We start from the raw sequence: 27,901 nt of genomic DNA, 5'->3' as shown, positions 1-27,901 counted from the left end.
GATATTCCAATATTGCAGAAATAGCTTTCCAGGCACCAAAAAACAAGATTTACAAGAACTTTAAAAAAGATGTTGACTACAAAACCATTGCCTTTTCCTTCTAAAGAAGTCAGAATTTTCCAAGCACTCCAAAGGACGAAAAGCTTTTTTCTGTGTCCTTAGAGATCATTAAATTTCAATCCTCTTGAGATGCATGTTGATTTTTCCATAGGAGGGGAAATGCTACATGCCTAGATGTCAAGCTTATGATCTTCAGGAAGAAAAACTACACTTATATAATACAGCTTTGTATTATATGCTTTTATAATATTTTCACCTATTCATTCATTCATTCATTTACCCCATATTTATAATTAGCAATGAACATGACAGACAGGATTCTCGTACTGATATATTTTTCTGGCTAATAGATTTTACCCTACTAGTAGATTTTACCCACACAGCTGGTGTAGGAGGGCAGGAGAGAATGCAGATGCACATTGAATAATTACTTACAAGTGCACTTAATTACTGACTTCCTGACACTGTGTCCCACAACCAGAAAGTGCCAGACTCTGGACTCAAATCCAAGAAGGTCTGACTTCAAAGCCTGTGCTCTGTTCCCAGACCCAGCCACTTCCTTTCAGCCGACCTGTTTTGATGTGCTGTCATTTCAGAAGGAAGTCATCCCAGTGTACAGTGACCGGCTCTCACAGGCACCTGCAGGATCTCTTTAAGGACCACCCTAAAAGTCAGTGGTTATGATTTTAAAGCAACAAATATATCAAAGCACCTGAACCCAAGAGAAGAGGATTATTTCCTGGGAGAAGAAGCATAATAAGCCAATATCATCAGCTTACTGGAGCTCATATTCAAGAAAAAGTCAAGCTGAGATCTTCCAGTAATCAGACCTGTTGTCTGCTTTTTTTAAAATTTCCTAATCTATTTAAAGTCAGTCAAATTGTTTAAGAGTCAATAGAGATGATCTCTAAGGGCCATTTTAGCTCCAGGATTCAATTATCTCACAAATTCTGCTATATTGACTTATCAGAATTGTTCTTTGGAAAGGTGGAAGTTTCTTGAGCTCTGATTTCTCTGACCTTGGGTGCAGCTCTCACATAATTTAGAGGCTGAAACAGTACAGGCTGAATGACTTCTAAAGAAGGAAGGAAATACACATTTATTAAATTTCTTTATGTGCCAGGAAATAGACTTAAGAATTTTCCTTTATGTTATCAAGCCTAAATCTGATAACTCAGTCTAACAATACTAAATTTGTTCTTAAAGCAGTTTAGGAAAAATTTCAGTCTTCATAATTTGTACCTGTTTTTGTGGAATAGCAGTGGCTGAAGTAGGTAGATAATGATTCACCCATGCTTCAAAATAACCGATTGGCTTGAGATGTGACATACAGAACAAAAACTGGGAGAGTTAACAAAAAGAGCTGAGTAAACAGTGAAGAAAACATTTCAATGCTGTGGTGAGACAAACCCAGGAAAAAAGGTCTGCCATCCCTGGGGCTGGGAGGGGGTTGAAGGGACTTTGTAGGGATACTAGAAAGGTGGGTGAAACCTGAAAATAGGACAAGTCCCTAGGAGAAGCAGGTGAAAGAGTTGACAAAAATAACAGGCAGGGTAACGACTGCAATTTCCCCATCAGGAGTTTGACCCACACAAACATCAGTCCACTTCTTTAATGTGAACAGGAACTAATGCCAGCAACAGGTTACTTTCTCCATCCTAAAGGCAATTATGAAATTAGTCTGTCTGCAGTGTGGTTAGTCATATACAATTTAGTCCTAAAATTAATCCAGAGGCCAAAAAGCTAAAGGAAAGTGGAACAAAAAATCAGAGTGCCTGGGACACGAGGACTCTTGGGAGGAGATGACAGTTGCCTGAAGTAGTCAACAGATGGAGCTGAGGGGCTGCTAACCCTTTTGCTCTCAGCAGGGAGCAGGACGTTGGCAGAAATCTGCTTCCTGCCTGTGAGGGAACCAGTGCCGTCAGTTACAGGCTAATCAGATATATACGCACGCACACCACACACAGTCCTGTTAATCGTGATCAGAGAAATACGTTTCCAACTGGAGTAACGTGTGGGCTGCTGACGGCACAGTGATGTGGTGTGGATCGTCTGAAGGCTCTGACGCAGACCCAGAACAAAGCCTGAGGATCCGGGTCCTGAGAACCAGAGTTGGGACCTCAAGGGGTACCTGCTGTGCTTCCACAAGAAATCCTTTACTTTTTTTTCATTTGCCTACAATCCACTTAATTATACCAATCTCTCTCCAGAATTGGCATTATTTCAAATAAGGAAAGTGTTTCTGTTCAGAAACGGAAAGAAAAATCAGCTAGAAATGTCCTCATGGTGGTGAGGCTGGGAGGACCAGCCTGAATGGGTGGCTGGGCCGCAGCTTCTGGGGAGAGGCGGGGCAGCCGGTTTCCCTGGCTGGAAGGTCCTTGGGCCAGCACAACAGGGTTCAGGTTCCGTGAGAGCAGGAACCGACTCCTCCAGATTTAATTCATCATTTTATCTTTTCTATCCTTGGCATAATGTCTAGCACTTAGTAGGTTGTCATTACTATTGTCTGAATAAAAGAAGAAATAAATGAATAAAGGCCACTTGATTGAAAGCCAGATAGGAGGATGTGAGCTGAACAGAGCTACATTTAAATTCTAGCCTCTAATTTCTGTCAGTAACAATGTACTAAACAAGTTATTTGACCTCTTCTTGGTCATAAGTTCTGTGGCAACGATGTACCATATTACTTGCTATATTCTCATGTCTGAAAAATAATATAAATATTTTGGGTGAGACTCTATGCCTCAATTTACCCATCTGTAAAAGAGGTAGCATAATATCTACCTACTAGGATGAACTGTTATGAAGGTTTGTTGGGAGCCTTCTGCCCTGAAGGGAGCTGGAGTTTTTGGAGTACACCTGTTTACTCTGCATACGGGTTCCAGGATGTTAGAAGTTCCAAGACGTTAGAACTTCTTCCCAGAATTGACTCCTGTTCTCTGAGGACGTGCTGGCTTGTGCACATGTTCCCTACTAACCAGGAAAACTTGTTTTCAGCAGTAACTTATTAATCTGTATAAGCAAAAACACAACTGCACGTTATTTTCTTATTCCTTTGTTTATATCTTTAATAAAAACTTGGGCTGGGAGAGTGAAAGGCAGAGCTGCTCTCAATGGCTTTCTCTCCAGCCTCCCTCCACTGCAAATTCATTTAGATTCCAAGTCTTTGTTAATGGCAGAGAACTTTGTTGGCGGTCCTGTCTGCAGCAAAGGTTAAATGAGATAATATATCTAAAGTTTCTGGCCTAGAAGTATTGAGTAACTGTGTAGTAACTATTATTTTTGTTGGCAAGTGTGCCACTGCCTCTCTGTTACCATACTCGAGGTCCTCCTCAGATGTGAACCTGGGGCCTGACCCCATGGACTTCCACAGGACTTTGTAGTGGCTGCCTGTGCTGTGTTTGTCCTCTCCTACTCACCCTCTAACCATCCAAGTTTTTGTTCACAGCCACTCAAGAAGTTTCCTGATTTAGAAACTGCTGATCAGAGGTCATTATCCACTTTAGTCCAAGGCTGGAGACCTTGCTTCTAGCAACAGGAGAGATGGCAGCCTCGGTGCTCAGTCAGTAAGAAGCAAGTGGCCAGGCCTGTTTCCAGCCATCTCCTTAGCCCAAAAGAACATTGCAGTCTCAGTTAAGCACTTGGAAAGGAACCACAGACCAAACTCCAGGTGTCAGAGGCCTTCCTGGTTTGAAAAATACTCACAGAGCTAATCCTGACTTATTACCTTGAATTTCACTTTGGGAAAGACACTATGGGAATTTCCACCTCAGGATTAGAGGATCAAAAACTCAAATCCACAGGGGAAGCAATGACCTGGAAACTTCATGGAGGTTCAAGACTTCAGGATTATCTAGAAGCTCCCAGGAGAACATATACCTGGAACTCTGAGAACTTTGTGAGGTGAGGAAAGACAATTTTTTTCCTGGGTTCTTTTTTCATGTGTGCACCCCATTCCAGAAACACTTCAATACCAAGTCAGTGCATGGAGTGAACAGAATAAGCTCCTACTCCATCTCTCTGTGCCAAAAAATCGATTTAATATATTGTTCCTGTTAGAGAACACATCAGATATTGCACTGGTAAGAACTGATATTAGCCAAAAGGCTGAGAAGGCTTCTTAAGAGTAGCCTTACCTGGAGAATCAGTGAAAAACCACTGTTTTGTGTTTCATAAAACAACGACACAAAGAAAACCTGTCAACTAATACCACTACTTAAAACTGTTTCTTCTGTTTGAATGGGAAAGGATTAGAAGCATCTTTTCAGGAGGAGGCAATGATAGTGCATTTGTATAGTGCTCTGACATTTCTTATTAATTTAATTTTCACATCGCCTGCTTTTATCTATAAAACAACTCTGTAAATTAGGTAGACCAGACACTTTTAATCTCATTTTACAGATGGGAAAACTGAGATTTAGGAGGTCTAGTTGATTATCCGGCCTTCATTTAATTCAGAGGAAGACCTGGAATTTATTTCCAACTAGAGTACTATTTAATGGGCCATTCAGGCTCCCAACTTCCAGGCTGAATTTAGACTAAATGAAAGAAGCTGAAAATCAACATGATACCAGTCTCAATAACAGAAACAGATAGTTGAACTTCATTCTTTCATTCATTCATCATTCATCCCATGTGCCAAACCTTCCTTCTTAGCAAATGCCTTTTCCAAATATTTTCATTAAAAATATAAAAAAAATATTTTAAAAATATATTTTGTAAAAATGAAATTTGAGTCTCTTTTATATTCCAATAATTTGTTTCAAATATATATTATTCAAATATATTATTACCCATGAATTTATCTTCTGAAACAAATATGAAGAAATATCACCTTAGGAAAATAATTGTCTCAAAAAACATGTGACAGGGCCTCCCCTGGTGGTGCAGGCGGTTGAGTGCAGCGCTGTGAAGCTGTCTGCAGCCACTACAGCGCCAGTTTGATCCCCGCCGGCCCGCGAGGGTCCCACTTGGCGCGGCAGACCTGTCCTGCCTCACCCGCTGCTCCCCTCAGCAGTGTATTTCATCAGTCTGCCTGTTCTGTTCCCCACTCTGTTTCTGGTGAATCCTCTCACCCTCCCGCGCATCTGACCTGTACCCCGGTTCTTGTATAAATAAATAAATAAATCTTTAAAAAAAATAGACTAAAAAAAGTGGCAATTTATCTCCTAAATTTAAAACAATATGGTCCATGTTTAATTTTTTTTGCAATGGGAAAAGAATGCTTCCTTCCTAAAATCTGTTTCTTAAATTTTCATATGTATTTACTTGCCTGCTAGTTTTGCATACATATCATCTAGAAAGCAAAATTGCCTTGAAGATCAATTTAGCTTTGATTGACTTTATTGTTTCATTGATTTATCAGTGGGGTAATTTGCAAAGTAAACACCTCTCACAAAATCAGCTTTTCCCTGTTATTTCTGAAGAAACTTTTAAAGAAATTGGCAATAGGACAATCCTTTCTATTGGAAGAAGTGTACATAAATAGCAGTGGGAAGGCTTATGAACTGTGGAATTAGACTTAATTTTGATTCTGAGCTTCATTCATTCATTCATTCATTCACTCATCCAACAAATCATCCTATGTGCCAAGCATTGCTTCCTAGGTATGAATGATGGTGAATAACACTGCCCTGTGGAACTTACAGTCTAGTGACTATTCTCTGGATGTCCTTAGTTATGTTACAGAACTTGCTGGAGCTCCATGTTTTTTTTTTTTTTTTAAAGATTTATTTATTTATGCATATAAGAGCTGGGGTACAGGCCAGAGGTGTGGTGGGTGAGAGGACTCACCAGAGACAGAGTGGGGAACAGAACAGGCAGATTGACCAAAATACACTGCTGAGGGGAGCAGCAGGCGAGACAGGAGAGGTCTGCTGCACCATGTGGACTGCTTCCTAGCCGTCCGGGAATCGAACTCATGCTGCAGTTGCTGCGGATTGCTTCATAGGTTACTTCCCAACCCCTGCGCCACCAGGGAGGCCCTCCATGTTTAACTGTATGCAATAAATGATGCTAATGTGCCGAAAGGAATCAAGATATTTTCTTTAGAGAACTCTGGTGAAAAACAAAACAGCATTAAACACCTGGTTCAGGTGTCAAGTAAATACTGTTGTTCGTTCTTTTTAATTACATCGAGTCCAGCAGCAGGGGGCAGTAGAATCCCTGATGACCTCTGTAGCCCTAACAAAATTCCTGCAATTTGCCTTTTATTCACAAACTCCACTTTCAGAAACTACTCTCTCAGACCTCCCAGAACTGGCGATCTCAATCAGCTCCTTTCATCCTCTTCCACATCTCTTGGCAGAGAAATTTTCCTACTGATCATGGTCTCTTTGAACCCCTCCCTCCCTCAGCTTCCTTAATTCTATGTTCTTTCTCCCTGGGGGTGCTTTTCCTACTTCCCAGCTCATTTCTCTCTTCCTCTCCTTCCCTGTAAATACAGGACCATCTCAGTGCACCCACATCTTCAGGGCCAAGACATACTTTCCTGTGTTCCAGCCCTTGTGTCCAGCACTCAGATGGTTCCAGTTGGACAGTGTTAGATTCTGATTCTGTCATCTCTTTCTCAAAGGGCTTCCTCCTCTTTTCTGTTTCTCTTCATATAATCACTTAAACACTCCTACTGGACAACTTGGGATCTTTTGGATTTTCCCTGTCCCTCAGTTCTCACATCCAAACAAGTATCCAGTGTTGCTTTGGCCAGATCTTCTGAATCTTCCTCTCCCTCGCTTCTCATTATCCTGTGCTACCTCTCATGCCTCTAAATGGACTGTGCTCTGTTTTCCTCCATCCCTTCTCCCTTATTGCTGTGAGACTCAGCCTATTCCTAAAGCACACCCATGATCACCTTGCTTCCTTGCACAAAAATAAGTAATAGCTCCCCAAAGCATGCAAAGTAATGTCCAATTTCCTCACCTGGCACCTCAGCGATTCTTCACAATCCCACTTTAGCTGACATTTCTGTCTTATCTCTTTGGGAAGCTCTAGCCTCTTCCCCAAGTCCCTGCAATTTATGGTCCAGCGGGGGAGAGAGACACCAGCCAGTCATCACAGGAACACACATCTGTGAATCATACTGAGGACTCTGAAAGACAAAAGAAGATGCTATCAGATCATAAAACTGACAGCTCTCTTGGGCACATTCAAGGAGGTGACAAGTTGGAGAGATGTGAGTGGAGGGGGTAGTGTGGGGGATGCTGTGGGAGAGGAGGCAGGGCTGTCCACTACGGGCTTTAGGGAGGCCCTGTGGTAGATTTTATTCTTTATTGGCTGAGTGATAGAAAGCTTTTGGATGCTTTTTAATGTTATGGGCGGGATCAGATTTGCTTTTTTAAAACATGGTCCTGTGGCAAGTAAGCCTGTTGAAAAGAGAACGCCTTTTGCTTTCTTTTGGTAGCCCTCAGAGTGCCTGCAACAAGGTCTTCTAAGACAAGCACGCCTAGGAGCTGTAAATGACAGAACAAACGAAAGCAGGCAGAAAGGAAGAAGGGGAGATACTAAGAGAAGGTGAAGAGGTGAAAAGAGAGGTGAAAGCCATTTGATAAACAAGGCACAATGTGTAAAATAATGAGATTCTTTTGCACGAATATTCTAAGTGTGGGCTGCCATTTCACAGCTATTACAACGAACTGGCAGGAACCCTGTTAGAATCTGGAATTGCTTTCAGAAGCTGCTCATTAGCTACACACTTCAGATCTCATTGCTTTACTGTCAGACTTGGTATAAAGTTTGTCTCATTTGTTTTTCATACCCTCCTTTTTGCCCCTCCCCCATGCCTGTATGGTCGTGTGATATGCCTCTTTATATTGTTCTGGGTTTGTATTATACATTTTTAAAAGACAGAGACCAGATCTTATAAATAACCTTTAACAGAAAAGGCAGCTGTCATAGAACTGGAAGTTTACCCTATGGAGGCTTCTCTCATTTTGTTTGGTGTGGTGAGGAGTTGATGTGTTGCAAGGGTGAAACAGGATCAGTGCAAGGGAAGGAGGCTCCTTCCTTTCTTCTTTATTTTGTATCCAGTATGTTGAACTTCTTGAAAATACATACTAATATGAAATAGCTTTCACAAGAGTATGGTGTAGTGGTTCAAGTGTGGGTTCTAGAGTCAGAATGCCCAGGTTTAAATTCAGGTTACTTTTTACTTACTAGCTAAAAGACCTTGAGCAAGTGACTCTGTGCCTCAGTTTTCTCATCTATAAAATGGGTTGATGATACTACCCACCTTATATGGTTGTTTGCAGATTACATGTGAAAGGCTCTCAAAGCAGGTCTGGCCCATGGAGATTGCTCCGTATTTCTCAGCTGTTTTTACCATTACTGTCCATAAGCAAGATGGTATCTGTATTTGTGCTTCTTCCAATTTTAAAGTGCTTTGTTCTGAAATATTTGAGATTGCAGTTGTGAAATTAGATGCACTTTTGCATTTATTCTTATCCAGACATTATTTTGATGGTCCACAGAAATATAATTAGCATTGTGCAAATATTTTGGTTGGGACTAAACGCTGCCTCCAATATTTAGCACAAAGAACTTAAGAATCATTACATTTTGAAAACTGAATGTGAGAGCTCTGTGGATAAATCCCCTAACAAGTGAGAGATTTTGAATAAACAGTAATTATGTAGCAAAAATCTAAGTAACAGCTGCAAGGAGTATTGAAATGAACAGAGCCTTGAGGTTTGTGGAAATGAAAGATATAACCTGGTAGAATAATTTAATATTTGGAACAACTGAAAAAACCAACTTCATATCACAGATCACACATACCATCTGAGTAGGAAATTTAAGGAATGAAAATCCTTCATGACATCTGGGAACATTTGTTGTCACACTCTTTACTTTTCAAAAGCAGGTGTGATGTCAGCCAGCTGGGTTTACTGGTATGATGTATAGTGAAGGTAAAACATGTATATTTATTTCAGATTGTCAGAATTTCCAGTCATTTCCTAGCCTGAGTATGGCTATCTTTTTCCATTTCCTCATTGTTTCTATTTAAGGGTAATTTTGGAAAGGCTTTCAGCAATTTTGTGCAATTCCCTTTAGATTTATATGAGATAGCTTATTTGGCCTGCCATGATTCTTAATGTCTAAAAATTTTTCATCTCCATCTTCCTAGGCTAGCTGGCTTTGTGTGATTTCCTCAGATCAATCTTCCAGTTTGCTAATTCTGTATTTTTTCTGTGACTCTCTGTTGTTAACCATTCCATTGAGTTTGTAAACACACACACGGACACACACACCCCACAGTTTTAAAAATATGAAATAACTTTCATTTTAAAAATATCATAGTAAGTTGCAAAAATGGTAGAGAGCTCATATATACCATCACTTGGTCTCCCCTCCCCCATGCTTACAGACTGAGTATATTATGAAATTGAGAAATGAATCAGCATAATACTATCGACTATGTAACAGTGCATGTGCTCACATTTTTATGTCTTTATGTATAATTTTATGACATTTTATCACAAGTGTATCACCACCACTATTAACATACAGGATTGTTCTGTTTCCACAAAGGAACTCCATCATGCTACCTTTTTGTAGTCACACATTCTTTTCACCTTCTCCTAACTGTGGACAACCACAAATCTGTGTCCATCCCTATAATTTTGTCATTTTATAGAAATGGAATTAACTGCACAGCTTGCAGCTCTTTGAGATTGGACTTTTTTCAATGCCTTTAATATAATGCCTTTAATATTCATCTGATTAAATTTGTATATCAATAATTTAGAGAGTTCTTTATATATGCTGGATATAAGTTCCCTGTTAAATATTTGATATGCAAATATTTTCTTCTCTAATGATTTTTAAATGTTATTGCCATATTTTTTATTTCTAGTTTTCCATTTGGTTCTATTTTTTTAAAAAAGATTTATTTATTATGCATACAAGAAGTGGGGTACAGGCCAGAGATGCGGGGGGTGAGAGGATTCACCAAATTCAGAGTGGGGAACAGAACAGGCAGACTGACTGAAATACACTGCTGAGGGGAGCAGCGGGAGAGACAGGAGAGGTCTGCTTCACCATGTGGGGTGCTCTCTGGCTGGCTGGGGATCGAACGCGTGCTGCAGAGGCTGTGGATTGCTTCATAGTACAGTGCTTAACCCCTTGCACCACCAGGGAGGCCCCTCCATTTGGTTCTATTTTCAAAGTCTGCCTGACCTTTTTTTCAGATACTTATACTTTTGCCTTAAGACCTTCTTTTATATTTGATTCTTTAAAATTTTTTTAGTAGTTATAAATTACAGTATGTGAAGTTCAAATTCTGCCTTCTATTCAGTTTGCTGAACACATTCTGTATTTATTCTGTGACTTTCTGTTGTTAAACCATTCCATTAAATTTTATAGTCGTTTCCTCATGTCTTTTACAATTTTAAATTGTAAACTTGCCTTCACTGGAATTTAATATTTAGAAATCCCTATGGGGATTGCAGGAACATTAAGGGGAATGTCGTTCAAGAGAGGGTTGCACTTGCTTTGGAAAGACACGCTAGGAACATCATTGACTAAACATTACTTTAAAATTGTATTTATTTACTTATTTTATTTCAGGTAACATCTGTTTACAATACTGTATATGATTTAGGGAAATAGGTTCAGACCTCCTGAGATTTTTGTTATGACCCACACCCATCACCAAAGCAAGTCCTTTACCATAGACTGTCGGGTCCCCTTCCCCCTCTGTTCTGCTACTCCCCTGCCCTCCAGTAACTGCAATTCTGCAGTTATATTTCTACTTTTTTATGCTATTATCTCAATTTAAAGCTTCCTAGATCTTGCCCATGGCATGAATTTGAACACCATATAGTTAAATGGTTATAAATCCTCAGGGATCTCTCTTTTTTTTTTTGAACCCCTACCCCAAGCTAATGCATTTTGTTTTTAATGCTGTACTGCCTCTTCTTGGCTTTCAGCCACGGTTCCAGTTCCAACTTCCCAGGGCTTAAGACTTTATCTCCTGTTCCTATACAGGATTAGTATTCAAACTCCTTCCCTATAGCAGCTGAAGCTTTAAGTCTCAAGTTGACCTCGCTGGTTTTCATTTCCCTCATTATTTTCGGTGACTGGGGATTTCTCTTATTTTTGAGCTCATCTCTTCATAAAAAATATATTTCACTTAAAAATAGCATACTTATAAATAGTTCTATCTTATCCAGCATCCCTTGTGTTTAGTAGTGGAAGAGTTTTAAAACTATCTGGATGAGTATTTTCCCTATTTAGCTCTTCATAACAAATCTTACAAAAACATATACTGACTCCTTTAGTTAAACACTCTCAGTATTTATGATGGGGATGTAAGGCTCTGTGAGACCTTGGAAATAAATATCCTTCCAGAGTACAATTACAAGTTTCCAGCTGTCACCCCACATGCCATATCTGCAGAGAAACCTTCCCTGACCAGCTCCCAGCCTGTCACTCTCTACCCCTTGCTCTAATTTTCCCCCCTTGCTCTAATTTTATTTCTTCAGAGTACTCACACTTTCTTATTTTTAAAGTTTTGTGCTTTAAAAAAAATTCTTAAGATATATTTATTACATGTCTCCTTCCCACTGGAATGTAAGTTCCAGGAGGTTGAGCATCATCATATGAGGGCAATGAGATACAGAATAAATTTACCCTTCTAAGGAATCACCAAGCTCTTGGTGATGTGGACAGATGAAGTATAACATAGCTAGCTAGATATGCACAGATGGAATGTTATTTCAACTAAGAAAAGTCCTATTCAAAGGGAGAATAAACATTAAACACAAACGAATGATAGTCTTCATGGCTCCAGAAAAATGTCTTGAGGGCAAGAATTTGACAGTGTTTCTTGAGCTCTGGTCAAGGTTAAAGAGATCCAGTGTGGGGCATGCTGTACAAGGATTATTTGCTGCACTTCCCAGCAGACTGAATGAAAATGCCACTGGGAGCATCCCTTTGACCTGATTTCATAGGTGAATAGCAGGTATCTGTTAGATTAAAAGTGTGGCTGTCCAGGTATTTCCCGTGGCAGACGTGAGCATTTTGAGCTCTCAGAAGGGCTCCAGCCTCATCATTAGTGACTTGGCATTCTGATTTACACATAAATTTCCTATGAACTTTATAATCAGATCAGCCCCTATCAACCCTGGTGCAACACCAAGTTCAGTGTCTGTCAAGCTGAGGATTAAGCTGATACTCGGTCAGGACAACAAACCAGTCTCTAAGGCCTGTAGTTTCTCAGATCTCATCCCTGGACTGGCAGCAGTCTTTCCTGATTCAGAAAGGGGATGCGGTAGGGAGAAGGGAGAGGGAATCTGTGTCTTCAGCAAACTCTCCTGATGATTCTTATGCAGCAGATTAGGGGAACACTGCCCTTGATCATTTTCTTTTTCATCCCTCTTTAACTAGAGTATGAAAATTTTGATTGCAGAAGACTTAATTGAGTTTAATGCAATCTTTAGTACTATGGGCTTAATCATCTCATGGGTAATTACATTTTGAAATAGAGCTTGTTGGTGCAAATAAATCTCTGCAGAATTAGGGCCTTCTCAACATTTCAAGTCAGGAGGAAGGTCAGGTTTTCAAACCTAATCCTCTTTTGCCCACTCTTCTGCACCCCCTCCACATCTGGCGTTTTTTTTTTTTTTTTTTTTTTTTTCTGTCACCCTGGCTGCAAGGATGTTTGTTCCAAGGTGTGGTACAAACTATTGTACACCAGCTATCTCTGTGCATAATTTCAGTTGGTCCTGGATGATTCCCTAGGGGACACAGGCTTTCTTTGGGATCCCATGTCTCTCTTGGGAAGGTGGAGAAGGTCCCAGATTTAATATGTGGGTCTTGCAATCCTATGATTTGAGATTCTTGTTATTCTTTGCCCACCTTGGGGAGGTGGGCAAAGGAAAGGGGATTTTTTTTTTGTTCTTACCTTCCACTATTTTTCAGCTAGGAGAAAATAAACAGGATAGGGAGAGACAGAACAAGTAATTGAATGTGGCTTTCAACTCAAGTAAGAAACTTGAGTTGATGCTCTTTTCAGAATGGCTATTTTGGAGAATATTTTTCTCTAAATTAATCTACTTACTGGAATTCTCATAATGATTGACTTTATTATATCTTGAACTATGAGAAGTAGAGAGACTTAAAGAGTAGCATAAATTACTGATAATCTAAAGGAAAGCAGTGGTGGGCCTACAGTTTCTTGATTGGTTGTTTGGATCTGATGTTCTAATATAGGCAAACTGGTCATTTTTTTCAACACAATGTTTTGATTTTCTTCCCCATTACTGGCTTTTCCTGCCTGTTATGTCTCCCAGGGCCCCAGTCCCTATCTTCCTTTCAAAGTCTAACCCCTCAAATAATAAGCTGTCTCTCCCAGGACCAGTACTAAGATTACAATTGTACTAACATTTAAATTTACTAAGATTAAATTGTACAAAGTACAATTCTCATCATTAAATCTTATTATCATTTAAGTTTGAAGATGGTAGAAAACCCTTGGCTTTGAGTCCAATTTCATTTGTTCCATTCTTCAATTTTAGTCAACAAATATTTGTTGCTTGCCCTGTTTGTGCAAAACTTTTTCAGAATGAAGACCGCAGATTTCGTAAAAGTTAGGACTGTCTTGCCAACAAATCTATTCAATATTCTTAAAGGTGAAGACTAGGAACTTCCATGAGAGTTCACACCACTTACAGTCACTTGGACTTGATTACCATGTCAATGTCTTGGCCTCAGGACTTATAATGGTATTCCTATGCCTTAGGGTGGATCAGCACAAGTAAGTTCTCTCCATGCCTGTTTTATCTTGACTGCTTGCCATTATCCAACTCTCTGGCTTTTCGAAGATTGGGTAGATTTATCAGATGTATATTTTGTGATTTTGTACTTTGTGATTTTGATATTTGAGTCAGTCCACAAAACAAGATTGAAGCACAAAAGATGCCAAGAATTTGTAGATGGAGTTATCTTTTATTGTTATTAATAGTTTTCAATGAAGTCTAGTGTGTGGGTAGAAGTTATAGAAGTAATTGTTTGCATTGTCCGCAATAACATGTCCTCAAATCACTTTTAGACCATTCTGTTATTTCTTAACTCTTCTCTATGGTAGTTTGTCCTTTCTTGTTATTTGCAATCTTTGATTCTGATCTTATCCCTCAACTAGGGATCCCCCTGACCCCAAGAGGTTCTATGAAATTGGACTGTGAATAGTCTCTGCTTATCAGTTTGACCTTCGCATCTGCTGAAGCCCTAGGGTTCAATGTTTCTATACTTCTTATTTTAATTTCTCAGGAATTCTGGTATCACATGGAAGTCTAGATTTGGATTGTGATGTGCACATTCACAGACCTCAATTTTCAATTTTCCTTAGTTGGATTTTGCCTACCCAAAATCCTAGACAGCAGGTTCAGGGTTTTCTTAGACTGCCCTGTGAATTTTCACCTGTTTTTATATGATACCTTTGAGCTACCATTCACGGAGTGCTCACTCTGTGCCAGGCTTTTTGCAGACCCATGCTACAGCACCTGTCCATCCACTTAGCAAATATCAGTGCACCTCTCCTTATCCAGTCCATGCACCTCTCCTTATCAATACTAGAAAGGTATTTCACTTTATGTCATTATAAACGTGGCGAGAGCATCTGCTGAGAATAGCTGATCCTGAATTTCAGAATTAATATTTGCAGCATAATGGCTTGATTATGTTGTTATAAGTTCTACTTTAACATAACATTCATTTATTTCACATCAGAATTTAAGGAAAACCCATAGTCCAGTGTCACTGGAATAATCATATGTCACCCTTTATATTTTATGGCTTTCTTTCCATGATCCTGGGATCCAGGCTGCTCCATCTAAATTACTTTGGACTGAAACTTTTAGCATCAGTATGTGTCTATGTGATTTGATGAAGATTTTTGGCTTTTCTCACTGATTACTCAAAATTTAGGTACTAGAATATAATAAATGATTTGTCATTTTCCAAACTTACTGATTCTCTCCTCAGTCGTTGCCTTAGTATGTGGAATTCCTGTGCCTGGAACTCCACCTTAACCTTCTGTCTGACGAACTCCTCTAGACCAGATGCAGCTTCATTGCAACCTCATTTGTGATGTCTGCCCTTAGCCTCACAGCAAATCCATCCTACCTGTATGCTACCATAGTACCTTCAGCATAATCACCACTAGATCACAATTATTTGCATATATATTTATTTCTCCCATTAAATATGAGCCTTCTTGAAGAAGAGTTGTGAACTTATCATTGCTGTATTTTTAGCAAGTAAGTGTTCTTGGCATATAATAGGTGATCAAGAAATGATTGGCAAGTAAATGAATAGTTGTTAAAAGCAACTTGGTTCATCAACTGTATTCTCCTCTCATCTTTATTTTTGCTATTATGCAATATGTATGATATAGGAAATGCTAGGGATGTAACTATTCTATCATGTCATTGCTAACATCTATGAAAGCCTTCTACAAAAATGCTTTCTGATACCGTAGTAGAGAGAATTATAGAGAACTTACCAATCTGGATGAAGATCCCATCTTGGTTGCTTATCAGGCTCATGCTCCTGACTCTTGGGTAAAGTCATAAAAACTCATGTGTTCCCAACCAAAGACAGGAAGGAGCAGCCGAAATCCACAGTGTCTCCTAATCAGAGCCTCTGTGCTAAACACACCATTCCTGGAAGCTCTGCTGCACTTCCAGCTTGTAAATATCTCACCATGTTGGAAATGTTTAACATCCTAAGACCAAGCCACTGCACACAGCTCTCCAGCTTGCCAGCACATGGGGCACAGCAGAAAAGCTGTCAAAACAGCAGAAGGATGGGCTGGAACTCTGCCATCCAGGGGTTGGGGGTATGCAGACATATTCACAGAAACAAATGGCAAGATGTGGAATAAAGATTTGCTTTTTGATTTTTGCCTGCCTGGTAAATTTAGCAAATTGGGCACAGAAGTAAAAGTCAGCTTCTGTCTCCTTCACTCCCAGCAAACCAGGCTTTTGTGGCCTTGCTTTGCCTCACCTGGCTCTATCTCTTTTCCAAGATGGGCTTTCATCTTATCAGATAGAGGAAATAGATGCTGACTTGGCAGCATGATTCTTGTCTGTAAGACTGAATCAGCAGTTTATGGCTTCCTTTCATTTATCTTTGTTTTGGATTATTTAGTGCTGAATCCATGTCTTGGCCGCTCAACTTTCTACTGTTCTTCCTTTTTTATTATTAAATAGTTCAAAGCTTATTATTTTTAATTTTTTATGTATTAAATTTATTTGTTTTCTTATATTGTTAATTTTTGGACAGTATTTGATTTCTCCCCTCAGGTCCAACCTCCATAGCACCCAAGAACCATCACCATAGACCCTTGTGCATTTTCCTCCCCTGTTTGACCCCCATCCCTCCACCTCTCTTGCTGTATGCCTCAGATATATGGTCAGCTTGCTAGTTTTGTCTTTTTCCTGACCTTTGGTTCAGTTTATCTATATTCTTGGTAAGAAGACAATGAAAAGTTGACAGCTGTGAGTTATGTTGTTAATAAAATGAGCCTTTCAACATTGCCCTCTCTCTCTTTTTACAATTTGATCTTATATGCTCTATCATTAGGCAGAATTATTAACCCATATCTTGAAAGTTTCTTACAGATGATCCTGCACCCTCTGATAGAATACTCCCTGGACAAGGGACTGATCATTGAGAAAGGCAATATAGCCCTGAAATGTTGGTGTCTGGAGAGACAGGAGATTAAACTTTGAGTCTTCATGCTGTAATTTATTGTTTTGTGTTCTTGTCTTTTCCCAACTCAAATGATCTCATTTGTGAAATGGGCAAATGAAGCATTTGATTAGGCTGAAGCTAGGCTAGGATAGCGTCACCGTGTGGCAGCAAGGAGCAGGTTAGCTGGGACCCTGCAAAATTCATCATCCCCTGAAGTAACCCAGTAAGAAGGTAGGTCCCAGCAGGCAGCCGGTAGGTGCCTGAGGGGCAGAAGTGATGAGAGGAAATGTCTTAATCGGGTTGCTGGGGCAGGGCAACAGGGAGAGCCTTTCCTCTGCGGCTTCGTTAGGCAATAGGAGGCAATAATGAACAGCTATTGAGATGATGGCTCAAATTTTGGACTTGCCATTTACTATTTGTGTGGCTATAGGCAAATGACTTAATGTTTTTAAGCTTCATTTTCCTCATCTGGGAGTAGCTGGGAAGCTTCAAGTAAGAGTTCAGGCATGGCAAACATTTAGTAATAGAATTGATACATAGCAAATGCTCTATTGCAGAATGTAGCTTTCAAGCGCTGACTTTGACCATGGGAAACAAGAAGACGTCTGACATTTCCCAAAATTATTCACTGTGTGCATTGACTGAAAAATACTGCCCTTCACATGACAGCTAAAGATCTCTGTGGCCTGCCTCCTCCTTATCTCTTAGCTATCCACATCTTCACACCTTAAGCTTTAGCCATGTTTCCATTTAAGCCTTAATGATTTGTCTTTTTATTGTCCTAGACCTTCAACTTACAGTGCTCTTCCTTCATTTTTTTCATTTGGCCAACTTTCCAGGCTCATGGGAAGGCAATTGTGTGGTAAGTGCCTACATCCACTCACTGACTCACTCGAAGGCATAACAAGAACCAATGCGAAAAATTAGAAAGTTCGGGCAAGATCAAGTAGCGGTCACCCTATTATAACAACGGCCAATTTGATAACACTTCCTGATGTTGGTTCCTCTTTCCTGTTTCCTAGGTCCACCTCGGCATTCTTAATTCCTCCCTGAGATCATTTTCCACACAAACTATCTGGTACATGCATTTGTCTCTGGTATGGCTTTCTGGGCAGCCCAGGCTAAAATGACAATCTAATTTCCATTACCTCGAATCTAGACACACTGTCGTGTTCTAGAAAACCCTGTATATAGGTTAGAAACTTCTGCAACATGAAGGGCACATGAAATCTTCCCAAGTCTTCTAACTCCCTGAATCTTTGGAAGTTGCTGAGGCAAACTGGATGAGCAAGTGGCCATCATGGAGCGGCAGCTTCCCGGGGCCACACTGGCTACCATCTGATGGGTGATGGCAAGCCCTCCCTGTGAAGAGAGCCCAGCACAAAAGTTCTCATCACATGTGAAGGGCAAATGCAACTTTTGGGGCGGCAGCTGACTGGAAACTAATTGATGGACTAACTGATGGATTGGATGGGCAGGTAGCATGGAGATTTCTCAACTTTCCAGGCATTGCTACCTGTGCATAACAACTCAGTGAAATCTTGGGTGAGGGGAGGCAGAGAGATCCCGGGGCTAGAGACACAGGACAGACAGTAACAACATGTTTTCCTCTCTGGTGAAATATGTATCTCATTCTGGGCATTCTTTTTCTTTTCTTTTCTTTTTTTTTGTGGTAAAATCCACATGACATAAAATTAATAATTTTAAAATATGAAATTCAATGGCATTTGGTACATGTACATCATCTCCATCTAATTACAAAACATTTTCCTCACCCTGAAAGGAAATCTTTACCCATTAAGTAATCATTTCCCATTTACCTGCCTCTTCTTAACCCCAGGATGATCTGATTCCTGTTTCTAAAAAATTATCCATTTTGGACATGTCATATAAATGGAGCAATACAACATATGACCTTTTGTGTCTACCTCTTTTACTGAATACAATGTTTCTGAGGTTCATCCATGTTGTAGCTCATATCAGCATGTACTCCTTTTTAAGGATGAATAATATTCCATTGTCAGCTATTAGTGATTCAGTTACCACCTGGGGTGCCAACTATACAAATCAAAAAAAAGAGAGAGAGAGAGAGAGAGAGAGACTCCCTTTCCATCGACTGTGCAGTCCCCTGGAACATCAAAATTAATAACTCAAACCACTATTGATCAGAAATTTTTATGAAGACTTGATGCCCTTGAGACTGCTATATCCTGGCCTGGTTAACGTCAATAAATCCTCTGGACTCTGAACTCAACAAGTTCTATGGACTCCATCTCTCCTCCACCGTGACACAGGACATTGGTGCTGCCTCTAAATCCAATCACGTGGCCGCCAGCAAGCCATGCTGATCTGCTAGACCACTCTTCATCTTTCCCCCTATCTCCCTCTTGACAATATAATAGAAAGGGGGAACATGTGGGTTCCTATGAGCTGGCTACTAGCTGCCATTCATGGGCAACTGTGACCTATTTGCTATCTACAAGTCACAGCAGAGCATTCCTTGAGGAAAGCCTGGGGACGCCTAGGCCACTGTTGATCTGATTATTTGACTATCGCCACGGTGGTCTCGGGATAACTCTGCCATGGTAACATCAAATACTTTTCTGATGCCAATGTCTCTTGACACATGGTCATGATGTCCCCTTCTCTGTTCCTCATAGAACTTTGTCCTGCATTCCAGTCTCATCCTCTGGACTTTATTCCTTAGACCATTGTCGCATGATCAGCTTTTACTAGCCTACATGCTTTCAGTAAATGGCACAAGGACTTCTGCTCAAGTAACAGAGTCTTGCCTCGCAAATCTGCCCCACAACTGTTGTGTCCCTCATCTTGTTCCCACCTCAAAGCGGCAACAAAGTTCCCATCACAACACATTGTGTATATTTACATTTAGATATCACCACATTTTGTTTATCTGTTCATCAGCTGATGGACTTTTGGGTTGTTTCCACCATTTGAATGGTATGAATAGTGCCGCTGTGGTCACCATGTACAAGTATGTGTTTCAGTCCTGTGTCCAGTTCTATTGGGTGTACACCTGGGGGTCGAATTGCTGACCCTCATCTTTATGTGATTTTTCACCAGTACACTTGTTTGAACCCCAGTGATAACTGGCAATGGGCTTCCAGAGAAAACTGATAAAGATTCACCTTAAATCTTTTCACAGATCTTTAAATCCACTTGGCCAAAGCTAAAAAAGTTGGTCTCTTGGATATGCAAAGGAGCTTCCCTGTTCTCCATTTCTTCACAAAAAGGTATCCCAGCTTATTGTGAACTCTTTCAGAAGGGGTGGAAAGATTTGATCGTGAGTGGGCACTGTGTATGAGCCAAACGCTAGATTTAGGTACATCTATGAGGCCGTTAAAAAGGGAAAGCAAGAGTGTCTCTGAGTGCTTATTTTCATATTTTCTTGTAGGAAGCCTTTCAGCTGAAGGGGGGCAGTTATTTATATTGGTTACTATGTAAGCATTATTTAGAACAATTTTTGAAAAATATAAAACAAAGGGAAAAATGGAAAGATTTGATACTAATGTAGCTTGCGTTCATGCATTCAATTCTCTGAATTAAACATACCGCTTCTACTGAGATGAGCTGGGTTATAATTGGAGACTCTATTTTCTACCATGTGAATGTCCTGTAGACTGAATTTGGAAATGTCTACTGTGGCAGTTTTAAAACATTAAGTCACTGTTGGCTTTGATTAGTACTAATTCTAAGAAATGGATGCTGTTTTAAACAACATATGTTCCAAAGCTTTCTTGTGACAAATTGTTCTATTTTGGAAAGTTAAGCACGTGCCTCCGTATATATGTTAGTGGGGGAAGAAGCTGTGGTCAACATTGAGACAAGAAATATTAATTTAAAGCAATGTGCATAGGGCATACAGTATACTAAAAATATCTGTGGGTGGTCAGGTCTCCTGTCACAATTTCACCTTTTAATTCAAGAGCTATTACTGCTGATGTGTCCAGCACTGGTGCCTCTCTGAGAGCAAGCTTCTCACTTCCTCTGCTCTGCAGGCCCAGCTGCTGTGAACACTCAGAGCCCTCCCACTGTCTCAGACTCACATTTTCCATCGTGGGGGGTCACTGACAATGGAGCAATTAAACAGAGGCAGAATTGCAGAGGTATTTTAGTTCCTGTCCATAAACCTTGGGAGGAACCTTGTGCAGGCCCTGCTTCAATTATTTTCATTTAGAATCTCAAAGCCATCAGGAACAATCCATTGGGAGCTAGCTTGCTATTTTGATTTTTAAACCTGCTCTTCATTAACCTAACAAAGTGTTTTAAACGGTGATGATTTTTATAAGAAAGCTGAATTCGCATCTTGGGTTTCCATGCTTATTTCAGCAGAAGTAAAATTGCAAGGAGGCATCAAAAATTTTAGCACCCAGAATTTAGAAAAACAAATAGTAAACATTCCTAGGAAAATTCCAAGTTTTGAATTCTATGTTTCCAAACAAATTTTCATATGCTCTCCACAAAAAATAGAGTTTCCATAGCTCCAAACAGTTTACAAAGTGCCTTCATTTAAACTGGCATCTGGCAGCATAATCCTCTCTTAAGCATTATGGTTGATGTGAGAACCCCCTCTTTACAGATGAAAGAATTCTGTTTTTACCCAAAAGCCCATCAGATTTAAGGTCAGACTTTTAAGGTTTTACTAAAATCGTAAAGATGAGAGAGTCATCAGGCTTCTAACTATCTATGTAGGGAGCAGTAAAGGAAAATCTGGACTCTAAGTCACAGGGGAAAATAGAAATACTTTGCACCTTCTCAATCTGAGCTTTTTATATTTTATTTATCTATTTTAATTTAATTTTTTATTTTTATTTTTAAACAATATTTGCTTTCCCCCATCACCTCAGTTAATCTGAGCATTTTAAAGATACTAAATGTATTGAATGTCCTACTACTATGAGTCAGACAGAATTTAACATTTTTTTTCACCTTTGTAAACAGATGTGTAAGGTAGAGATTTATCTTTAAGGACTATTAAAAATATTTTTTGGGAAAATTGAGCTGTTTTTTTCAATGTCTGAAACAAAGAAACACGCAGACATTTGGATAAAAGAATGACAAGAGAATCCTGCTGTGGAGTATTTTCAAGAGCTACAGAGTTCCTTCCCTTTTCTGTGCTTCCCCTTTCAGTGGAATGAGGCACCTATCCGAATGGGATAGCTCAGCATGGTAGGCATGTTCCCAGCTGGCACCAACTCAGCCTGAAGGGCAGCCATGTCCTCTAGAACCAAAAAGCAGAAAGCTTCAAATGTCACCAGCAAGCACCAGGATGTCTAATGGCAACCAAGATATTTGCACCCACCTGGCTTCAGCCATCCCCTTGGTAGGATAAAGTGTTTATCAAGGCCCTTTTGGTGGAACACCAGGCCTGTCACATCCAGGAAAATGTGGTTCCCTTGTGCCATTTCCTTTGTGTCTCATTTTATAGAAGAGAATTGGATTCAGCCTTTGTGAACCCTTAACTTTTCCTTAATGCCTGTTGTAGAGGTATTGCACATTGTCAATTTAAGAGTTTAGGAGACGTGGTTGAGACTGTGGGAGGAATAAATTTTTGCAAGAAGAGATGTGGTGGTGACACAGTAGAAGGATTCAATTAGTTTAATAACCCAGAGAAATTTCCCATCAGATTTGTAGCAAACTTGGGGCTGGGTGTGAGTCACTCTGAGTCAGGGATCATGTGACCTCATAGAATTACTCAGTTTGGATTCATATCACCTTTTCAACAGGAAAGGTGTTTGCCTGCATGTGTTTCTCTCTTGAAAGAGATTACATCTGGCTCCCAATCATCCCTGGTGAAGAAATGCTGTCATGGTGTAGATGATTTAAAGTGCCTGATAGTGTTAAAATGCACGTGCCTTTTGCTTCAAATATTGAATGCTTTGTGGGTAGGGGTTGGGGTTGTTTACTCTGTCAGAGCAGAGAGCATTCCACACAGAGGAAATTTCTAGAGCAAATGCTCTGAAGTGAGGATGAATGTATAAGAAAAAATAGCAATAGAATCACTGTGACCACAGCAGAAATGAGAGAGAAAATGGTAAGGTGGCGCAGCAGATCTCTCCTGACTTGCCCACTGTTCCCCTCAGCAGTGTGTTTCAGTCAATCCACCTGTTCTGTTCCCTGCTTTGTCTCTGGTGAATCCCCTTACTCCCCACACCCCTGGCCTGTACCCCAGTTCTTGTATGCATAAGTAAATCTTTAAAAAAAAAATAAAATGGGCAAGATGAGGTGGTAGAGGTAGGCGAGGGCTAGATCCTCCCAAGGTAAGGAGGATGATTACCGGGAGCAAGATGAAAAGTAGGGACCAAGGTCAGCAGGGAGATGATGGCAGTGGTGATCAGATAAAGAGGCTTGAATTAGGGTGGTGGTGGAAATGGAAGTGGGGAAGGGAGGGATTTGAGATGCAGTTGACAGAACACGCTGTGGATGTGACGATGATGCTAGGGGAAGAGGGGCTTTGGGGGAAGACAAGGGGATTAGAAAGAAAAGACAACCAAAATAAGTTCCTAAAGGCAGCCCAAGGAAGTGGACCTTTGGGGGTGGGAGAGTCTGATTAAGAGTCTTGTTTTAGCCTAATTAAGTGTGGAATGACAATTAGGCACTGAGGCGACCATGTCTTGTAAAAGTTGTACATCTAAGTATGGAATTCTAGAAGGAGATCAAAGGTAGCTATATAGATTTTGGAGTCACTGGCTTCCAGATGATACTTAAAGCCCTGGGACTAGATGGAATTCACTTGGAGGAAGATGTAGGAGGAGGGAGAGAAGGACCCAGCATTGAGGGGTGGAGAAGAGGAGGAGAGGGGAAGAGGAGCAGGAGAAGACAGCAGAGACAGTGAAAAGGAAAGACCAGGAGGAACAGGTAGGAGGGGAAGGGCCTTCAAGGAGGAGGGAGCAGCAGCGCTGTTGAGCACAACAGACAGGTCAAGGAAGATGCTCATAGACAGGCAACCCCCCACCTCCAATTAGGCCACACACAGACTTTTGGTGACCTCGACAAAGGGGGAGGCAGCCTGTGGAGTGTGTGAGAATCAGAAGAGCAGCTGAAGGGGTCGGAGGAGACATAATAGGACAAGGAAGCTGAAATAGATGACAGTTTTTCCAGAAGTGTTGTGTTGTCTTGCTTAAAATTGTCATTATGATGTGAAGGAGCTCTTGTTCTCACTCAATTTAAAGATGAGAAAGCAGAGACCTGAGATGACCAGATCACTGAGAACTGGGCTTGAAGCTGAACTCTTTTTGCCTCTGTTCCTGTCATCCCACGGTTGCCTGGAGTAAGGATTAGCCATATAGGGACATTGCCAGAGAAAGACAGAAAACAAATCAGGCCAATTTCTCTTCAGAATGGCGGTAACCAGGGGCGTCTAGAGGGAGAGCCCCTTCCCTCCCAGCCCGCCCCCCCCAGGGATTATGTCATCTGTGCTAGGACAGGTAGAGACTGTTCAATTGCTTTTTCAATCTTTCCATCAGCAACTCCAAATTCAGCCTATTTGTCATCTCCTTATCTTGAACAAACTGCTCCAGAGTCTAAAAAGAACAACAGCTACATTCCAGAGGACCAGACCTTGCCTTGTGGCATATAGACATCTAAGACCCAGGCCTTCTAACAGCCCAGCAGGGAGAATGATTGAAGCTGGACGGGTTCTGGCTTTATATATAGCCTTGAAATAACAATGTTAAGTCTCACTATTGCCACACTTTGTCCTCAAAGAGGACAAAGGAGTGGGCCAGGGAGCACCATTTTAGACGTTATTCTAGAAGGAATGGCAACTGAATTCTTTCTCTGTTTCAACTGTTTCACAAGAAATCCAAGACTTATTCTTTGGTAAAAGGCGAGTTCAATAACCATGTCAGGGAAATCTCATGTCCCTGGGCTGAGTTTTCTCAAATATAAAATGAGTGAACACTCAATAGGTGGTTTCAGATATTTGCTCCCTGCCCCCAAACATGGGCTTCTTTTCTGAAACCAAAGTTTACATATAACAATAATAGATTTCAATCAAAAAAGATAAACTCATGCCATTCACAGCAACGTGGATAGAACTAGAGGGAATCATGTTCAGTGAAATAAGCCAGAAGAAAAAGAAAAATATCGCATGGTTTCACTTATAGCAGGAATATAGGGGAACCCAATCAGACATCAGTGTAAAATAATAACAGTACAAAACACAACAAAGCAAAACCGGACAATTATAAATCAGAGACATACTGCAGGGGAGGAGGCGGGAGAGGGATCAGAGGGAGGGAGGGAGGAGCACAGGGGACTGAGGTGATGGTGCACGGGTGCATTGGTGAAGGAAACTCTATGGGGCCTACACCTGAGGGGGTGGGGGGAAGCAAATATTGTTTAAAAATGAACAGTGATGTAAAATAAATAAATACATTAAAAAAAAAGGTACAGAGAAGAAAAATAAATAAATAAATAAAGCTGTTGCTGAGGTGTATGTCATGTAAAAAAAAAAAATAATAGATTTCTGTCCGCCAATTTCATGTGCCAATCCTACCTGAAAAAAAGGGAGCCTTGGAATGTATTTTTACAGATTTTTCAGAATTCAGTACCATTCCTCCTGGGACAAAGGGCCATTTACAAATGAGTGTGGCCTCACGTACAAGCTCTGGGGATTCCCAAAGTTTCTTTGAGGGGTACAGTGGGAGATAAGAAGGGCAAGAAGGGAGGCAAGAACTGCGGTAGAGCTGAGTAGTTCTCAAGGGGGACCTTATCATCCCTCCCCCCGACCTCTCCAGACATGAAATCTAGTTGTGGTATCCAGACACTAATAGACACCCCGTAATGACTGCTCACAAACACCCCCCCACCCCAAACAGCCCTCTTCAAGCTCTGTGTGAGCCACTCACTTCCATCCTCACCAACACTACCCCCTATTTCTAATCCCCTCTTGCTCATGAGGAAGGAAGCCCAGAGCTGAGAAGTCGTCCAAGACTACTGAATCACAAATGAGTCAGGAACTGAGACTCACATTCTGGTGCCGGCTTCCCAGGGCCATGCCCCACTCTATGCATCTGTGTATCTTCCTGTCCTTCTGCCTCACTGCTTGTGAACATTCTAGGGTCCCCTTGGCCACACAAATGGGGGAGGGAGGTCAAGGCTTGCTACCTATGGTTCAGCAGAGTTCCTGCAAACTCGCTCCAGAGTGACAAGGCCCCTTCCCTTTATCCCAGCGTGCCCCTCCTTCTTTGCTATTACAAATGAGCAGCATGTCTGAATGGGATCCAGATGGTGGGGTGGGCAGAGGGCGCCATGCCCACGTAGCACATCTCCTGAGCAGTCCTTCCCAGAGGGAAGCAATCCTGTGCCTTCCCTGGGCAGCCTGCCTCATGGGCCCTCCCAGAGCCATGGCGTCTGCTTCAGGAAAGGTCCTGAATTCCAGTAACTCTCACAATGCAGGCTGCATATGGGACCCCCTCTAGGGAGCCTGGGAGACTACCCGTGCTTGGGAACAGATCTGGGAGAGAACCTGGGCACCAGGATTTTTAAAATATTCCCCAGGTAATGAAACATGCAGCCAATATTGAGAACCATGGACCTGGAGTGATTGAAAAATACTGGTGTGACTTTTAGGAATTATTTATTCTGTGTGGACTCAGGCATTAAGTTTTTTAGAGCACTTCTCCTCCCCTCCCGGGGGCTTCTCACGCGTGAACAGAGTGATAAGACAATCATTGCTTCGATTAGTGTTTCTGCAAGTGCGGTCCCCAGACCTGCAGCATCAGTCTCACCTGGGAACTTGCTGGAAATGCAAAATCTCAGGCCCCACCCCAGGAAGACTGGCTGGCATTTCATCTGTGGTGTTAACACTGATCTAGCAGGGGAAACACACCAAACCTCTTTACAAATGACAGTGCTTTCTTGTCTGTGCGTTTCTAGAAACAGAAAAGTAGGTGCATTCCATCTAGATTCCCCTTCCTCCTTTTCTTGAACAGGGACTATAATTTTTTGTTTTTAATTTCATAGAAAAGTAGAATTGCCTTTGGGCAAAGACATGCTTAGTCATCGCTGACAGTTGAGTGCAAGTTTGGCCAAACATACATTTGCCGCCTGTGGTTCAATGACTTAGAGAAGAAAACAAGGAGAGTTGGGGGAAAAACTAGTGCAGGGTCTGTGAATTTTGAGTGGGTTCATGCTGGTACTATTTTCTGATTCTGCAATGTTTCTCTGCCACGCCTATGCAAACATTGGACTCTACCTGGCATTTTTAAGTTTCAGTGTCAAACTCATTTTCTTCAAAGCCAAGACAGACTCTTCTGGTAACTAGGTAACAATTCCAAATGGGTAACAAGAGATTCAAACCAATGTATAAAATCTCATTTTTGCTTTCTCTTTGATATTACCTCTGAGGCTCTAGTAATGAAACAGGGACAGACAGTGGCAACAAGGCAGGATGGAAGGATGGACCGGCCGCCCACCTGCCTGGGCTCTGAGACCAGAGAGCTGCCAAAAAGCCCCAAAAGACCAAAACCCAAAACCAAGGGCTACAACAATACAACAAACACCCACACAGTAGGGGCCTCTGGGCTATAACCTAACCAAGGACAGTGCCTGATAAGAGCACAGGTCACTGTCTGTGGGTTCTCACCCAAGTGCACAATTGCAAGAGACCTCAGCCTCCAGGACCAACCATAGGGTTTATTTTACAAACAAGGGGAAACAAAGAGCTTACTGTAGCCACCAGTGGCAGCTATCTCACGCAGATAGCGTCAGTGATGGTCGCCACCGGTCACCAGGAGTGCTGGACAGCACTGGCCAGGAGTGATGTGATGGCCACTACTGAGCCCTCAGAGGCGGTGCCAGAGACCCCAGTGTTAACAGCTTTTTGTGAGTTGTTAGGTTATACCAACAACAAACAATTCTTGAGACACCAGGCCCAGGGCCTTTGGTGCTCCTTTTAGGCGATGTCAGAGACAGGACTGGAGGCCCAGTCTCTGTGAGTCCTTCGGCTTCTCTTCCCTCGTTGGAGGCTGGCTGCTGGCTGCTTCTTTTCTTCTTTCTTCTTCGGAGGCCAGGAACGCAGTCTTCCCCTTCTTTGCTCTTCCTCTGGAGGCTGGAACCGTCTTCTTTTCTTCAGGGGCTTTTCTTCAGTCATTGTTTCTTCTGTTCGTCTCCCTCTTCTTCA

At 41.3% G+C, this 27,901-nt stretch overlaps 1 protein-coding gene and 1 pseudogene across 4 annotated transcripts in view; one reads left to right on the top strand and one right to left on the bottom strand.

Moving 5' to 3' along the window:
* Positions 1-27,901, top strand: part of PDP1 (pyruvate dehydrogenase phosphatase catalytic subunit 1) — a 79,470-nt gene that overhangs the window by 38,360 nt on the left and 13,209 nt on the right. For 2 of the 4 annotated variants that reach the window (XR_008550609.1, XR_008550607.1), the window contains 2 exons: positions 7,045-7,231; positions 7,460-7,633. The exons of 1 other annotated variant lie outside the window; for it this stretch is intronic. The gene's annotated coding sequence lies outside the window, so the exon portion shown is untranslated. Of the gene's footprint in view, positions 1-7,044; positions 7,232-7,459; positions 7,634-16,679; positions 16,796-27,901 lie in introns of those variants that run through there. One more of the 4 variants, XR_008550608.1, reaches the window with a different exon arrangement.
* LOC119252115 (U2 spliceosomal RNA) lies at positions 4,000-4,179 on the bottom strand (annotated as a pseudogene).

The sequence above is a fragment of the Talpa occidentalis genome, unplaced genomic scaffold, assembly GCF_014898055.3.
Source record: "Talpa occidentalis isolate TD23 unplaced genomic scaffold, MPIMG_talOcc4v2.1, whole genome shotgun sequence".
Taxonomy (NCBI): domain Eukaryota; kingdom Metazoa; phylum Chordata; class Mammalia; order Eulipotyphla; family Talpidae; genus Talpa; species Talpa occidentalis.
Note: the sequence above shows the minus strand (reverse complement) of the source record. Positions and strands in the feature narration are given on the sequence as shown.